The following is an 18,483-nucleotide window of genomic DNA, read 5'->3' on the forward strand; positions in this document are numbered from 1 at the left end:
CGCGACGTCACCGGGTAGCACAGCCTCAGTCCAAAATTAGACTCAACATGACTCGGCCAGCAGTGGCATTCAATTTAGCCCCAGGTTGCACTGGACTGCAGTAGGGCGAGACGGCAGCTGCTGCCGTGGTCCAAATCATTAGGCCGCATGGGCCCCGTCCGGGCCTCATAGCACAACGCGTTGCAAGCTGCAGAGGATGCCCTCTCCTGGCCATGCTGGGTGCCAAATTTAAACTGTGCCGTGGCAGGTCCTGCCTATAGGTGCGTGTGTGTCCAGCTCAGCTGTCCTCCTCAGTACCAGCCTATTGGGCGAACGACGAGCATGACACTTGCGCCGCCCGCCATCACCCATGCCACCTGCACGGCGGGCGGCCATGTGAGTCACTCAGTTAGCATGTCGCCGCCATGAGTGAAATTATTCACTCTGGGTCACTCTGCTCCCCCTACCACCAGTTTGAGGGATTGGCAACGTAAACACGGCTGCACACACCAAAAGACAGTCAGCACATGTACGCCTATGAAGGGAAGGGACCGGGGCTCGTTGGCTGGAGGAAACCTGAGCTGAGAGCGCTCATTGGAGTCTTGTCCCGCTCTGACCTCGATGACCCGGTTGCACCCGCACCATATCACCACCACTAAGCTAGGTGGTGGTTTGCGGCGGCCTTTATAATTTATTTGGGGACTGGGGACACTGTCTGACACTACTGTACAGTGTCAGACAGTGAATGTCCCCAAATAAATTATAAAGGTCACTGCAACAGGCCACCAGTGGCCGCCACTGCCCCCCCCCCCCCCTAGCTACGCCAGTGGCTTGAACTACTGTATTGCCGCCCCACTGCTAAGGTTTAAATTAATGGTCAATTGTCTGAGCTCCTCGTGATCTCACGAGGAACTCGTCAAGGGTGCCCGCTGTCCCCGCTTCTTTTTGCCATTGCGGTGGAGCCTTTGGCTTGTAGACTGCGGCAGCTACACCAGGACAAGGCATTCCGTTGCTGCCTCCTCCCAATATTGGTATCGTTATATGCAGACGATATCACGCTTTATGTTAGAGTCCCACAGCACAATATCAATTCCATCTTACGTGACTTCATAAGGTTTGGTCGCCTATCTGGAATAGGCATCAACTGGAGGAAATCTCAGGTTTTTCCTCTTACATCGGTGGTAATGCAATTCCCCCTTGATTTCCCGATAGAATGATGCGAGTCAGAGCTACGATATCTTGGAATACAAGTGACCAGAGACAGAGAGGAAACCATAAGAGCAAATTATGGCACGGCTATCACACACCTCCATGCTAATGTCACATGTTGGATGTTGTTACCTCTCTCTCTTGCCGGAAGAGCCTCCCTTATTAATATGGTTGTACTTCCCCAGTTCCTCTACCTGTTCCTTAACATCTCCTATGCACCGGGACGCTTCTTTTTTAAAAAGCTACAATCTGAGCTGATGAGGCTGTTGTGGGGGGGGGGGGAGACAGGCGAGACTCAGCTGGGCGACGCTGACGAGGCCATATGAGCAAGGTGGTTTTGATGTTCCAGATTTTTAGATGTATTTTCTTAGTGCACAGTTGCATTATGCCTAATATTGGATGCACCCACCTCGTTATATGCCGCAGATAGCTACAGAAGATTGGCTTGCGGATCCAGTGCCATTGACTTGAGTGATACACGGCCTAGCAGCACGTGGGCGACGTCCACACCACTGTCTCCGGCGCGGTGGATGCGTGGCATCAGATAACCGCTCTTCTGGTTCTGCCTCTCCTCTACTCCCCGGGACTTCTGCTATCGTATCATCCTGACTTGTCGCTGTTACAAGAAAGGGGATTTCAGGGGCTCTGCAAACATGCAAATATAGTTAGTTGGGGAGATCTCTTCCATGATGGGACTTTCTGTTCAATGGAGCATCTTCTTCAAGGAGTGCAAACTACGCCCTTGGATATATTCCTCTATGTCCGTCTCCGGCAGGGAATGCCGTCTATCCTCCCTGACTTCCCACATGAGCCAATATGCCTGCTCCCACTCCACCAAATGTTGGGGTGCACAGATGGGAAACATCTTGTATCAGGTCTCTATAACAGCATCCGGGCGAACAGACCAGGACTCCAAAATAGGTCCCTTACACATTGGAATGAGGAATTACGGCGAGAAATTACTGACGACCAATGGCAATATTGCTGTATGCAAACAGCACAGATCTCGGCCAGCTGCAGGCTGTGAAATATTCATTATAAATTTCTACACAGGCTGTATTACACACCGGTGAAGTAATTCCGGTTCAAGTTGGCTGATACAGACAGATGTGATCGGTGCAAGCAGTCAGTAGCGGGATTCCTTCACCTAGCATGGGAGTGTCCAGCTATACACGATTACTGGAAACAGGTACTAACGGTGTTAGACAGCATGACTGGGGGCGCTCTGGAGAGGAATCGGCTAGTAACCTTGATGGGACATACGGCACAGATACCTTCCTCATACAGGAAATTTGTAGCTCTATCACTACTACTAGCTAAAAGGAGAGTAGCTTGACGATGGGGTAGGGCCGTGCCCCGAAAATTAAGGACTGGATGGCTGATCTGATTTATTGTCAGGAGCAAAACACTACTTATTCTGAGCTATTGCCTTTAGCCTCTAAGCCCAAAGATATCTGGGGGCCCCTTAAGGAATACCTTGTATCACACAGTGCAGCAGATCTCAGTGCTGAGTCTTCTGTTAACACGTGAAACTCCTCTCACCAAAGTCGAGTAGACCACGCGTTCTGGACTGTGCATACCAACGGAGCCTCCAACATTTCCAACATAACGAAGTGTTCTATGATGTGAATCCACTGATGTTTATGGTATACATTGCTGCTGCCTACTTTTTAAATGATATGATGTATTCTGTCATTTGAGGGGGTAAAATACTGTGGGGCCATACTGATTCACTGTGACACTATTGAGAGCAATATAGTGTGTTATGCAATTTTTACAAAACCTAAAATAAAGTTTACAAAACAAAAAAATACCAAAACGCAATGGCCCTGACGTTGAGGTCGTTTTCCTTCTGGACGTGAGGCCATGAATTATTTTTCTGTTTGAGTTCCCTGTCTCTTATTGTTAATGGTCCCAGGCAGGAACAATATGATGTGGATGGTCCGTCTTAAACTGGAAGAGCCTTGCAGTGTATTGACCCAAAGCTCTGTGCCAGATGGGCATATAAATAAAACACTTGTATGACAAAAACCTGCATGCATTTACCCCGCATGCCTTTACAAAGCAGTCACTACCCCGATTGTGACGCTATCATGCCTTACTTTACCACGTAAGCCATTACAACAACTTGCCTTAACCCCCTGGCTGCTGCCGTCGGCCAACGGTCGTCACGTGCGAACGTCCGTTGGCCGACGCTGCCCCACCCGATTTTCGAACGTTCAGCACTGGAGCTGAACATTCCACGCAGCCAAGTTGTTAAGGGCGAGCTGGACTTTGGAATAGTATAAACTCCTAGTCAAACTCCAGTCTATCCAACAGTAGGGAAGGTGTTGAATTAAAAATCCAACACCAGTCCAATAACACGCCCTCTACTGCAAGTCGTTGTAATGACTTGCGGGTTAAAGCAACGTGTGGTAACGTCGCAGTTGGGCTAGTGACTGCATTGTAAAGGCAGGTCGTTGTTCTGACTGCGGGGTAAAGGATGTTTTCAAAAATAACATATGCAATATATCTTATAAAGGGAACTATAAGGTATGTGTGCTTTCTCATCCTTTTCTGTTTCCAAGACATTACCTCCTTTTGTTATTGTTATTGTTATTGTTAATTGACATTTGTATAGCGCTGAATCGTCAACAGGTCTCTCAGCGCTAGGGAGGGAGAAGGTGGGCAGCTAGACAACACAGGGTTGATGCATGAGTTTAAGCAGTGCTAAGTGATTCTCTGAACAGGATAGTTTTGAGCTGTTTCCTGAAATGAAGCAGGAAGGGTTCCTAACGGAGATGTTCAGGAAGCTCGTTCCAGAGCTGGGGGGCCAAGACAGAGAAGGGTCTGCCTCCTTTTGATGTAAGCTTATACCGGGGGAAGGATAGACGACCAGCCTCCGAGGACCATAGTGTGCGGCCAGGCACATAAGCCTCCAGGCGTTCTTTAATATAAGTTGGGGCAAGGCCATAGACTGATTTATGGATGATGCAGAGGCCCTTGAATTTCGCTCTCTGCCTAATGGGGAGCCATTGTAGTTTGTGTAGCAACGGGTTGGCATGGGATCTTCTAGGGAGCCTGAAGACCAGTCTTGCTGCATCATTTAGGACCGCCTGAAGTCTGTTGGCTAGTTTCTGGGGGAGGCCCATGTATAAGGCATTGCCGTAATCTAGCATTGAAACGATGGTGGCTGAAACTATCATTTGTAGTGAGCTTGTGGTCAAAAGAGGGACGAGTTTCCGCATCTGTCTGATCAGACCAGTGCATGTACCGACCACCGAGGTGACATGATTGGCCATTGAGAGCTCTGAGTTGATTTTCAGACCGGTACAGGGGTAGGGATGGGGCCCAGCTCCTGGGGATAAAAGTGATCATTCCAGGGGGAGTTAATAGAAAGGTTGACCAAGATCTCTGTCTGTTACATCCACAACTCGCTCTTGCTAGTGTCTATTCAATATCTCTGGTAAATGTAATAAGATGGGGGTATAATTTATTATTTGCATATGAAGGCACCTTTAGAGATTACTTAAAGCAGGAAATCATTGATGAAAAAGTGAAAAATAAAACTTTTAATGAGAATCTTAGGGTTGCCCCATAACAATTGCAGTGTGCAATCGACCACTTACAGATGTTGACACCTGCACAAGTCAAGTTGCACTGAAATTGTTGGTTTTAAACTTTCTTTTTCTAATTGAAATCATTTATTATTGTAAATATTGTTGATCTACGAAGAGAGCTACATCAATAAGTTTTTCTGATTCTAAAGCTTAGTTTAACCACTCCCATTTCCAGTCAGCTTGCCTCCACAAACAAACGTTTTCTTCATGTCAGAAAGCTCTCCACAGTAGTTTTTCAGGGTATTCACACTGTTTTAGGGTTATGTATTATGTTGCTAACAGCGTAATGGTAGGTAATTTAGAGATATATGCTTTAATCAGGGCTGTAGCATTCCATTTACCTGTGCCTGCAAATAAACTGTAAAAAGCTTGCGGCTGTCAGATTTTCAGTATGTCGCACAATATTTAGTTGATTCTGCAGAAGCGGCCCGTTACTGGAGTTCCGTGGGGCAGAAAGGTGGGGGAGGGGCAGGGTGGGGGTAGTAAACACCGGAATATGGATGATCGGAGGTAAGTAAACAATTAAACAAATAAAACGAATTTCGTAGCGCGCACTGCAATGCAAAATGTGATGCAGTGTGCGCTACAAAATTCATTTAAATTATTTAATTGTTTACTTACCTCCGATAATCCATATTCCGGTGTTTACTACCCCCCACCCTGCCCCTCCCCGCCTTTCCGCCTCACGGAACTCCCGTAACGGGCCGCTACTGTGATTCTGAATCGTACAACGACAGTGGGAATATTGTCTGACTACTTGTATGTCTGAGACAGCAATTTTTAATTTCCAAGGGATTTCAGTTGTTCTTTACAAAAAGTACCTTAGCTTTCTTTGAAATTATTTCCAATTTGTGTGTGTATATAACTTTGTTACAGTAAGTCGACGTTGTAATCCTATTATTGTCTAAAAGCGCAATATTATCTGCATGAAGGATAAAGGAATTGATATAGCACCCAAAGTCAGAGGGTAAATTTGGTCATAGCTAATAGCTTCAGAAAGTCGTCCAACTAAGGTGAAAACAGTAATGGGGCACGCTCACAATCATGCTTGAATCCATTTTGATGACGATTATCAAGGTATATTAATTTTTTGATCCACTCGGGTTTTTTTTCCCAAGTATAATTATAACTCCATAATTAATTTCAGAAGACCATGGCCCAGATTTACAAACTTGTCACACAACACAGGGCAGCAGCCAAAGTAGCTGTGTTGCGTTGCTCCAAAGAGAGAGTGCAGGAAAGCACCATATTTACTCAGATATGAACTATCCTCCTCTCTCCCTAGTGCTGGTGCACAATCAGGCTGCCTTGTGCCATGCACACACCTTTGCATCATGGAGCAGAGTTGTCCGTGTCATATCTAGCACAGGATTTGAACTAGAAGAGTACCCTTCCAGTACAATATTGTATGCTTAAACTAAGTTTAAAACTTTTCCCACTTCGGATACATGCTGTACAGTGGAGCACATAAGCAAAGTGGGAAAAGTTAGGAGAACTACAAGTGTTTCTCCTTTTTATGCCTGCTTCAAAGTGCCACTATTTGTTTTGGTGCAAAACCCTGTCTATTATTGTTAGTAGATAGGGTTTTTCATCAAAAACCATGGATGATTGCATTAGAATTCCACCCATGGAATGCCCACTTGGCGCAGTGTAACACAAAGCAGCTCAAATGCTTTGCGTAATTTGAGACAGCTTGACAAAGCAAAACGAGTTTTGTGCAGGAAATTAAATCCCCCAAACCAATTTTGCTCAAGTTTGTGTCACCGTTTGTGATGCAAACCCAGCACAAAATGTTTGTAAATCTGGGAACAGATGTGGTTTTCCAGGGTGAAAGTTTAGCTCATAATGTGAAACGACCAACTGTGTCAAAGCACTTGATAGATCAACAAAGTCGGTGTCGTCCTTCTGCTTCTGTTCCATGCACTACTCCACAGTAAGCTTCAATGCTAGACCTCTATATGTTGTACTACAATGGGTCTCAAACCCCCCTAGATGTAATGAAACCAATGGTTTTTCATTTAACCAATCTTGTAAATGGCACAGTGTAACTTTAGTAAAGCGTTTCCCCAAGGCATCAAAAACCGATATATAATCAATTACAATAGATAAGACGGGATTAAAGTAATATGTTCACTGCAAGCCCAAAGAGGAACACACCTGACTAAAATCAGGAAAAACCATTTCCATCTAAAGTACAAATATGGAATGAATACCAACAAAGTGATGACGAGGGAGGAATGTTTTTTTTTTTTAAATAAAGAAAATCTGAGACCACAGAAATAAGTGAGATGGAGATATCAACAACCAGGACCAACCAGCTAGGGTGTAAGATCAAACCAACTATAACTATGGTTGGTACCTCGGAAATAATCGAAACACCAATTATTAACTTTCCAAACAACAAATTCAGTGAGACAGAGATATCATTACTTAATAAAGACCTTACACCTGTTCCAACCCAAATACATTTTCTTCTCCATAAATATATATACCCAAAAACTATTCAGAAAAATTAGGCTCAAACTGTGTTTTAAAAACAGGGGAAGTGCTTCTACAATATATGTCAGGCATGTGTCAAATCAAAAGGGATTTGTTATATACACGGAGGAGAAAGAGACATGGGAGACTGAAGTATAACCATACAAAAGATGAATCATAGATTCTTACTGAGCATGGTAGCAGGTCTTACAACAAAGATTGCCCTCAAAGGGGAGCCATTTTCTTTCTGGATATTAGGAGTGGTGACGTGGGGAGGGGGAGGGGCCGGGTGGGGCGTAATAATCTATGGATTATGGAGGATTACAGGTAAGTAAAATATAAATCAGACCATCCAGGATTTCGCAATTTCGCGGTTTGCCGCGAAATCGGCACTTTTCTAAAAATGCCGTGATTTTTACAAAAGTGCCCGCGAAATCGGCGCTTTTGTAAAAATGCTGCGATTTTTACAAAAGTGCCCGCGAAATCAGAAGGTGATGTGTGCCTGCCTGAGGTCAGGCTTAGATTGGTAAAGGTCAGTATATAATCTGAATTTGTTGAATTAGGACACGATTGCTGTCAGTTACTAGTGTGCTATTAATAAGGTCCATCAAGAAATTCTGTGCTGTTTGGTAATCACACTCATCAATTAATCATGCATTAAATTAATATAATAAATTATGCACATAATGGTGCTTCGATTAGATCTCCTTTTGTTTGGTTGTACTCATCAGCACTTAGAGTAATAAATAAAAGACAAGGTGAAACTTGTAACTGCTCGCATACAAACATAAGCTTACAGCACACCTAGAAACACACATCATGACTAACTGTGCCTGAAAACTTACCAAAATTGAAGGCTGCGTTTTGCATTTAGTGCTATTTAATGTTTACCGAATTGTATTTCGGGACATTGTGTACAAATCGTTGTTTCATGGCAAATGCAAATAAAATGCCCATATCTTAAAGATTTGAATCTGGAGCAAGACATTTTTTACCCCCATTGCATTCTTATATAAAAGGTTGGTCTGTACTCCAAACCAAGAGAGCATCAAAAAGGCTAAATTGTAAGCAAACATTGGCACAGTCAATAGATCTTGCATTGCCAATTCTTATGTATTTTGGTAAAGTTTATTTCCAAAACCTCTTCAAGATGGCTGCCCCTGCGTACACCTGAGTTTGGATGCACTGGCAGACATCTTGAAATCATTTCAAGATGGCTGCCTTTCGTGAGTAGGCATACACACGCACTAACAGATATCTTAGAATGATGCGTGCTCTTATTAACTGTTAATCTTCGAAGTAGCCTCTTCGCTGCCCATGTCTTACCTGACCTGAGGAAATTCCTTAACCCGTCAACAGGATTTCCGAGGTCAAACGTCACACTTAATTAAGTGAGAGAGACAGTTTTAATTCCAACTGAAGCAAATCATGCAGGGGGGTGGGAGCCGTTCTACATCTAAACGCAGGAATGAACTGGAATGAGTCAAATAAAGTGCCGCAAAATGCAGCTAAATTTCCATATTTGTGCTGCTAAATTTCCATATTTGTGCCGCTAAATTTGCAAATCCATGCCGCTATATCCTGGGGGGTCTGATAAATAAATAAAACACATTTTGTTGCTTGCTTCCATGCATCGCATTTGGGGATGTAGTGTGCGCAACGAAAGTCGTTTTATTTATTTATATGTTTACTTACCTGTAATCATCCGTAATGAGAATTCTCATTGCGGAGATTCCAATCCGTGTGCGGAGACTCCGCAGTGAGAATTATCATTGGGGAGATTCTGCCCTGAGTGTGTAGACTCACCCACGATGGCGGGGCCTCTGCCACAAGTGTGGAGGCCCTTTGTAAGTCGGGCCCTGAGTTTTCACCAACAATTTGGATGAATTTTTTGAAATTCAGAATGCTGTTAGTAGATATACATGAATTGAGATTCACATGGAAATGTGAAAAATATTGTTGGTGCTGTTGATTATGCAGCTACTCAAATGAATCTCTGGCCCAAGAGTCTGAAAAAAATCCTTTTTTTGTAGGATATACTGGAAAAAACGCACTAGGCTTCTGTTTAATACCTAGCTCTTTGTCCGCCCGTGGTGGTCCCTGCTTTTGCCGCTCCGCATTGAAGGGCGGGGGGTTGGGGGGGGGCTGTGCTGGCAAGATTCATTACTCTGATTGCTACTCCAGGACTGGCCACATTGAAGATAGGGGGAGGGTGTGCTGATGACAAATGCCGCCGCAGGGCGGCAGGTAAGAGCGAGAGAGGCCGCCGGCCCCAAAACTGCCCCCCTTGCTACACCACTCGTTTAACACCACCTGATAATGAGGCAGGAGCAAAAATGATCAAGAACTATCACATTATTGGCTTAGAGGTACATGTATGTTTATCAAACAGCAGATATTGCAGCAGAACGTGCTATTGTATCATTTAAATTGATGCCTGTTGCAGTTGATGGTGTACATTGTAAATTCACATGTATATTTGGGAGTAATCACTCAGACTACACAGGAGAGGTTTTGGATAGGTGATGTAGATAAATTGTGTCATTTTGTCCGAGGTAGGGACTTTGGCTTATGACCTGTGGTCTCTGTGATTAACAACGTTTTAGCTTTTGCTGTGTATTTTATAGCTAGTGACAGCGCCACTAATAAGTTTGCATCCAATCTCAGCGAACCCTGTGATATTGTTGAAAGGGTTTTATTGGCTGTATTTACTTTATTCTACATATATTTCAATTTTGTCAATAGTATTTATGCTGACAATATTGTTGATTAACTTGTGCGAATATATAAGTAAACAAACTTGGTATATTATCCTAACTCGAATATTAAGCACTTGGGTTAATGTTTTATTGAGGATACTTGGAAAATGGATGGGTAAGCACCTCAGATGCTAACATTTCTCTACAACCCCATATTCTTCGTATGGCTTCATAGGTGGAAGGTATGACAATGGTGATAACATGTTCAATAATAAATTATTTTTAAAAACACTGTATTTCAGCGACTTGTATATACTTTATATAATATATATTTTAATTGTGCATATATTTTACATGAATGATACTCAAGACACATGATTACAATTTCTAAGAGAATGCTAGATCATAAGACACTCCCACATTTAGTGCCAAAAGATTTGACAATTCACTGTGTTGTCATGTACTCACCAAAAAATGTATTCTTGGCAAAAATAATATTACAGTTCGATGAAGGGAATTCTTATGCTGGCCACATTTGCCACAAATGGGCCACACTTTAAGTAGCAAGAAACAATACACTGAATAATCCTCTCAGACAAATAAAAACGTGACCAGATATGCTTTATAGACAATAGTTAGTCATCTGGATTGGTACCCCAGACGAATAAAACCCATTCCTTAACTGGATGATCCCAACAGACAACAATTTGAAATTGAAATTTTGAATGGTTGCAAGAATGAATTTCTACATTGACTGTGTTTAGAGAAATAAGGTAGATTTCAGATGACATTATACATAAAACTTCCAGAATTAAAACATTACTACACTCATTACTACACTTTTCTAGTGAGCACAAAAGCGTAAAAGAGAACGTACCATGTTGAGAGTTCCTCCATATACAATGGAAATCTAGCATCAGAGAAGATCACGAAGAGCATTCTAAAACTGTTGATAGAGAAATTTAGAAATGGGGGATACCTATGACACATAATAAAGAGATCTTGCAAATACTTTCAAATATCAACACCATGAAACTTTCCAGAAAATAAAAAAGAAAATAATATGGACTGAAGAATAGCTTTTGTATTTAAATAAATCCTAAGGAGAAATACAAATAAGAATATCACGGAAGGTAATTAGGAGATCTTACATTTCAACATCAGTGAAAGACTGAAGTAACTTTTATGTACATTTTTTAAAATAAAACTTTATTCAGTCCTAAAAAACTATAGACCATAAAAGTACATAAAAGAATACTGTGCAAAACTGTAAGCACACATGAGAATTTAAAAAACAGTCACAAAATGAGAATATTTAAAAAAAAAAAGCTGAGAGGACTTTTGAGGTACAAAACAAACATGTCGGATAATACATCAGATATCCATGCTTACATGAGCAACATGACTATAGGATTACATATAAATATAGCACAATAGCTGTTTGGCAAGATATGGCAGGAAATACATCAAACATCTGGAATTAAAAGGGGAACGTAAGATGCGAAATAGAATCAAATTGTAGCGCGCTGTTACCTAATGGGAGTTAAAAGCTACAATTAAAAAGCAGGAAGGGGAGATAGCGGGAGAAGAAAAACCTCCAATAGGGTCCGCCATGCTCTCCTGCTGTCCCCCGCTAATGTACCCGATGCATCTACCATGTACAGTGTATTATGCCGTGCTGCGCGTAAGAGTGAAATAACTTTTATGCACATTTAAAAAGGGGCCTACTGTGAGAAAAATAAGTGCATACTTCCATCAAATATTATCTAGCAGCACATCCTAGGTTTGTATAACTGGAATACAAACACTGTCAGCTACAAAACAGTAAGGCATCCTCTATACACACGTACAAATGTATAAGCAAATTTGTAGCTTTCTAAACATTATTCCTGTGTCAAAATCTTTGTATGGGTCAAACTACTAAAATTATTGAATATCACATGAAAATCTGAAATGAAAGAGATCAGGTGCTGATTAAAATGCTATATTGTTAAGAGCCACAAGGAAGATGAATGATATGCTGAACCACTTATTTTTGCAAAACCACTCAAAAATTATTTTATGATACACAGTAATCTATTTCAGGGTTAAATGAACAAATCAAAAGGTCACCCACAACCCTGGCACAATCAGGAGGATTCTCTCTTTGCAAATGTATTGAAGTAGTATATTTAATACACATTGGTAATACACAGTCATGTGAGAATAGAACAGACCTGTAAGAAAATGTAACTGCTAATAAGTTACTTATATTGGAGTGGATGCAGCCGTACTTGTAACGGTGATTAAGGTCATGGAAGACTGTAAAGAAATTTAATAACTACAAGCATAATACAAATTATAATTGACTTGCCTTTTGAATATCTAATGAGAATTTAATTATCCTGGAAATAGATCTGCAAACTTGATATCAAGGTTATAAGCTTGTCAATGTGTGATTAACATGCATATGGTGAATTTGCAACAAATTAAATATATTTGTTTCGGGCTTTTGAAAACAAAAGAAAACAAAATGCCTTTTTCATCAGAGAGAAGTGTGAGAGTTCAAAGGATACACCAAGTATGAACTGAGATATTAGTGACATCTAAGATGCTAAAACAGTAAGCGGCATAATTACTAAAGAAGTGGTGCAGCGCAGCATTAGCCTCCGTGGTTTAATGCCGTGCTTCGCCAATCCTTAAATGCAGGACTGATCCATATTTACAAATATGGTTCAGCCCTGCTTTTCCCCTGCCCTGGTGCTAAATTTAGCTGCCTAGCGCCAACGCAGGCACCCTTGCACCATAGTGAAAGGGTGCCTGCGTTGCAGGGGAAGATTGTTTATGTACAGGAAGGTGTCCCTTCCTGCACATAAACAATCTTTAAATGGCATTTTGTAACTGCTATGTGTGCTGCTTAATGCAGCACACATAGAAGTTGAAAAACAACATTTTTTAATGACTATTTATATGCAGGAAGGCACACCTTTCTGCACATAAACAATTAATTGTGTTTTGCTGTTTCCCTGTGTGCTGCACAACGCAGCACACATGGAAATAGCAAAAACGAGGAGAAATTAAACATTTCTCCTCATTGCGCAAGGGTAAGACCAGGTTTTCCCTGGTCTCAATTTTGGCGCAGCCCCATATTTACGCCACCCTTGAAGTTATGGGGCAGCATTAAAATCAATGGGTGTTGCGGTGGAACCCCCACTGCAATACCCCTTGCCCTCACTTTTCACGCTAAGTATAGTGTGAAAGGGTGCCTTATTTACAAGGCAGTATTAAGCGATGTTTAGTGGCTTAGCGCTGCCTTGTAAACAAGGCGATGCCCCTATTGCCACCACAACGTCATGAAAAGTGACGTGGTGGTGGCGGCGATAGGGCTTGCAAATATGTCCCTAACAATTTTAGTCCAGAAGCATAGGATTGAATATTATTTTTTGGCATGTCACTGTACAGCTCTTGTGAGATCAAAATTAATTTATGACTCCTTCTCACTGATATTTTAAAATTTCCACCACAGTAGGTGTCTGAAATGAAGACATCCTGAAATAAAATCAATAGAGATATATTGACCCATAACAGATAACGGAGGGATTTTATTATTAATGGAACAATTTTTGTTTTACAAAGGATTAACATGATATTATAGGCTCGCAACACAAAGAAATGTGTAAACTTTATAAACAACATGTCCAGTGCTAGTAGAGAAATAACATGCAGATACAAGTGAAATGAACAAGTAAAATATTATGGCTTGAGTCTTTTTAAATAACTAGATTGAACTTCTGCAGTGGTGAATTGTACCAATGCTAAGAAATTGATTTAAATGAATCAAAATGGAGACTAAATTAATAAATGAAATTGTCAGCAAGTCGTTGATGGAACTGTTAATAATCAACATACAGCAGGAGCTCTAATATTTGTGTTGGACCTCTACCCTTGGGAGTGGAAAAGAGAATTATAAAGTAGAAAATGTATTGACGTCTGCAACATATTTATGAAGTCATCCTTCCTGCCGAATGATTTTCAATCAATCAATCAATCAGAACATTTGTAAAGAGCACTACTCACCTGTGCGGGTCTCAAGGCGCTGGGAAGGCGGGCAAGGGATGCTGCTACTGCTCGAATAGCCATGTCTTGAGTAGTCTAATGAAGGTTAGTAGGTCCTGGGTCTGCGGTAGGAGGGTGAGGAGGGTGTTCCAGGTCTTGGCGGCGAGGTGGGAGAATGATCTGCCGCCGGAGGTCGCTCTTCGGATGCGGGGTACGGTGGCGAGGGCTAGGTCGGCGGAGCGGAGCGGCGGTTGGGGGTGTGAAAGGTGAGTCATCTGTTGAGGTATGCTGGTCCGGTGTTGTGGAGCACCTTGTGTGCCTGGGTGAGGAGCTTGAAGGTAATCCTCTCGTTGATGGGAAGCCAGTGCAGGTCTCTCAGATGGGGTGTGATGTGGCTGCAGTGGGGGAAGTTGAGGATCAAGCGTGCAGAGGCGTTCTGTATGCGTTGTATTTGTTTCAGGAGTTTGGCCGAGGCTCCCGCGTAGAGGGCGCTTCCGTAGTCCAACCTGCTGCTGACGAGGGCCTGGGTAGCAGTAAATCCTCAATAAATTCTGAAAAAGAATAAGAATAATTAGACAGACTGATATTTTGTATATATTTTTCTTAGAACAGATTTTATTTGTATTTTCAGCCAAATACAGCCGGTGGGGCCTGATCCACACATGTACAGATTGATGCATATGAATTATTGTCTATGTTAGTATAAATCAGGAACAAAACAGTGGGCAACAAAACAACTAAGGGGCCAATTTCGATGTCGTTAGGAAAGCATTCCGAACAACTCGGGTTAGGAATGCTTTCCGTACAAATCACGCTCCTGGTGTCCGACAGACCGATTACCATGTGTCCGTATTGTTACGGACTCGGTTTGGTGGGACTCCCATTTAATTAAATGGGAGCCTGCATACCTAACGTGAACACAGGCTCTCATTGAAAAAAGGGGTGGTTGGGGAAAAGCGTACACCCTGTGGCAGGCAAGGGGGGACCCATGGGTACCCCCCTGCAACTGATTCGGAGGGCCCCGGTTAAAGGGAAGCCTGCTACAGCCCCACAAAGTCTGATTCTTACAGCTGTTTTGTCTCTGCAAAATCAAGTCTGTATGGCTGTGAGAATCGGTCATCGTACTTGCTCGGTCAGAAGCTGTCCCCATTGAGCTGCATAATTTGGCTCTGAACGAGTCGGAGAGACTGATTTGGGTTCCGAACCGATTCGGTCAGCCCAGATGGCTTCCTCGGTAAGGGGGACATTTCGGACAGAAACATAGGCTACAAATCGGATCTGAAGTTTTTGACTCCGGTTTGGAGCCCTTCCGAACGACATTGAAATCGCCCTCTAAGTGTGCAATGTCGATATCAGGCTCCCCCATAGCCACCCTCACACGCTTAGATGCCTTCTGACACATGTAGATCAAATAGCAGTGTAGTAGCCCAGTATTCCTATCTGAGTTCATTTCCTGGGTGTGATGCCATGAAGGCCAGGTGTTCCAGCAGAATGCCACAGTATAAATATATATATATTTTTAATAGCGACAACGCACTGAAACTAAACATGTCAAGCTAATCCAGATGGAGAAAATGACTGCAATTTGATAACTATTTATCGATAAAAACAGATGGTCCAGAGGAAGGCTAAAAGCAGCTAAAATGTTTGATATCAAGATGAATTAATATGTGTAAATTGGAACACAAAGGCATATTAGGATGCAATATTCCCAGTGAAATATATATTACCAATTTACTACTCAGATCCAAATAGACATTGTACTCACAATATTTATGTTAATTGTTATAACCTTTTTTATGCTCAAGAAGTGAGTTTTTAGTTACAGTCGAGACATTGTTTTCACAAAACAAGTCTTTAAAATGCGTTGGTACCCTTGGGTAGCCCAAATATTCTGAGGTTGCTTCGCCTGTTGTAGTCTTCCAAATTGGTGATGTCTCTCTTGAGGAAGGAAATAATGTGATCCAACATTTTCCTGTTGGCTGTAGTGTGGTCTTCTACGTTGCTTATTCTGGTTGCCACATGATTGAGACTGATGTAAAAGTACTTAAAATATCTCCTAATGCCGACCACTTCCACCTGAAGGAGGTCTGTATTCGTTTTGGTTCTCTGAGCAAGATAATGAACTGCGCTAAGCTTTTTCAGGATGGCTTCCACTGTTGTGGCGTCTTCAAATTTATCTCTGATAGGACACTATGTTAATGGGCCTTCTTGCTTGGAGCGTTTTAGCTTCCCTTTCGGGTTCTTATCCTTTGTTTCTTTAAGATCTGCAATGCCATTTTGGTGTGTATGGGCACCTCGTACAGATGGGTCAGAAGACAGAGTGTAGAATTTCAGTACCAGTACTTAGGTCACAAATGATGATTCGTAGGTAGAGGGGCCTGAGCCACGAATATTAAAGCAGCGTGATCTGGTAACCTCCTCATGTCAGAAATGCGAGCGAAGTTCCTGGTAACTACATGCTGGGCGAGTGTTATACTGGTCAAGATGTTAGAGAACGAGGCAGTTGGAGGAAGAGGCACGGGGAAGCTGCACCTACATCTCGAAGTAATGTGTCAGTGATTAACAAGCACCGCAGATCCCCCCAAATAAATTAGGCAGTCAGGTGGGTAGGATCAGGTACTTCACCATTGGCAGCTGGATGGTGCAGGACACAGTGTATGTAGGCCAAAAAATATCAGAGAAGCCAGAAGGGAAATTCAAAGCAGGTCCTTAACAAGAGAGCGATAATGTGCTGTGCAGCTTATGCTGCTTGTCCCTGGGGGCTCCCAGAGATAAGGCAGTGGCATTGGAATATGGGCCAAATAAGAGATAGGTAAATGGGCCTGTGGCGCCCTGGACCCACTTGAAGACATGACCGCCAGACTTGTGGCTGCTTGCTGAGTGAAGCCTCCAGCTGGGAAATGTAGGTTGGTGTGGGAGGCAAAACTAAATGTGTGCAGGAGAGGGTGTCAGGAGGACCCAACCAAGCCCCCCAGTGACTCCCCCAGTGACTCACCCGACCTTGATTCCCTTTGGAAAGCGGTCTGATTTTGAGTCAGGAGCCAAGGAAGCCTGAACGATGGGATTGATGGTCTATCAGCCCACAGCAAAGCTTCCAGAGAGGCTATATAAAGCTCCCAGGTCAGTATGGATGAAGAAGTGTCAGCATTTTGGACAGTTCCTCACAGAGATCAAAGGAGAGCCGCCATCCCACACAACATCCAAACCCTACCCCCTTGTCTCTGAAATCCTAATTTCAAATCCTAATTTATGGTGAAGTCTGATTTTAAATTACAATTCTGAAAATGCTACTTTTACAAAGTTGGCTTTTTCTTGCCTTAGCCATTTGGTGTCTGCAACATGTGTCTGGTCACATGACTGAGTGTATTGACAATTGGGCTTTGTGTATTCCTCCTAGACAAAGCAAAACCAAAGGGGATGATGGACGGAGTGTTGAACATTGCAAGCACTCACCCCCAGTCAACTGATCTGGGAGTAATCCATCATCATTCTATAGCTCACTCCGCCACCCTAGTTCAGACATGGCCATAGTCAAATCAGTCTGACCCTGTGCCTCATGGTAACAGTCCAGCCTGAACTGCCAAGCCATGTCTTCCCTGGACCGGAAACAAGCATACTGGGACCGGTTTCTGGCTAATCAGCCGTCATCTGCCAGGCTAGCTTGAATCCAGTGGCAAAGTGAGCAAGAGACCCACGTCTGGGCATACCCTGCCAACTTAGGGCAAACAAAGCAAAACCATGGGTGAGCCATCACTGACAGTATGGGAGGGAGGACCTGGGCCCAGCCTCACTTACACCTGAACACGCTGTGTCATGTCTCCATGCAAAGGGCTACATACCCCCTTTAGTTAGACTGTAGCCAAGACTGGAAAGTCAGTGCATCAGTGCACTTTAAAGACACTGTCTAGAAGCTTTCCCCACTTTCCAGAATCAAGGCACCAGGGTAGGAAAAGGGGACCTCAGACACCAATCCGTCAGTACACTTTTGGACCTGTGTATACTCTGCCAGGAAAAAGGACTGTTGTGCTTCTGACGGACTGCCACTCTGTTGGACTGCACTTTGCTGGACTCCTGGTTTGCTGGGTTGACCTGCTGCTCTCTTATCTGTGTGAGAAGGACTGGACCTGCATCTCTTCAACCAAGAACCCAGTACCCAGAGTGACTCTAAGAGCTAGTTGGCTGCCCTTCAGATCTGAAGCCTCATGGACATAACAGACTTCCAACAAACTTGCACCTGGACTCTGTCATCTGTGAGTCTACCCTACCCTTGGTGGTACCCCATTTCTGGGCTCTTGGAAGTTGGCCTAAGGTGCTTGATAGCGGAACTGATACATCTGCTCTGCTGAGCTGTGCATTCCCAAGCTGAACCGACCAATCTCTGCTGAGTGGGCATCACTGAGCAGAACTGATACATCACCCTTTCTGCGTAGATTGGGCCATTGCAAAGACACGTATCGCCTCTGCTGGTATTGGGAACCAAC

Source organism: Lissotriton vulgaris, chromosome 3_1 (assembly GCF_964263255.1).
Source record: "Lissotriton vulgaris chromosome 3_1, aLisVul1.2, whole genome shotgun sequence".
Taxonomy (NCBI): domain Eukaryota; kingdom Metazoa; phylum Chordata; class Amphibia; order Caudata; family Salamandridae; genus Lissotriton; species Lissotriton vulgaris.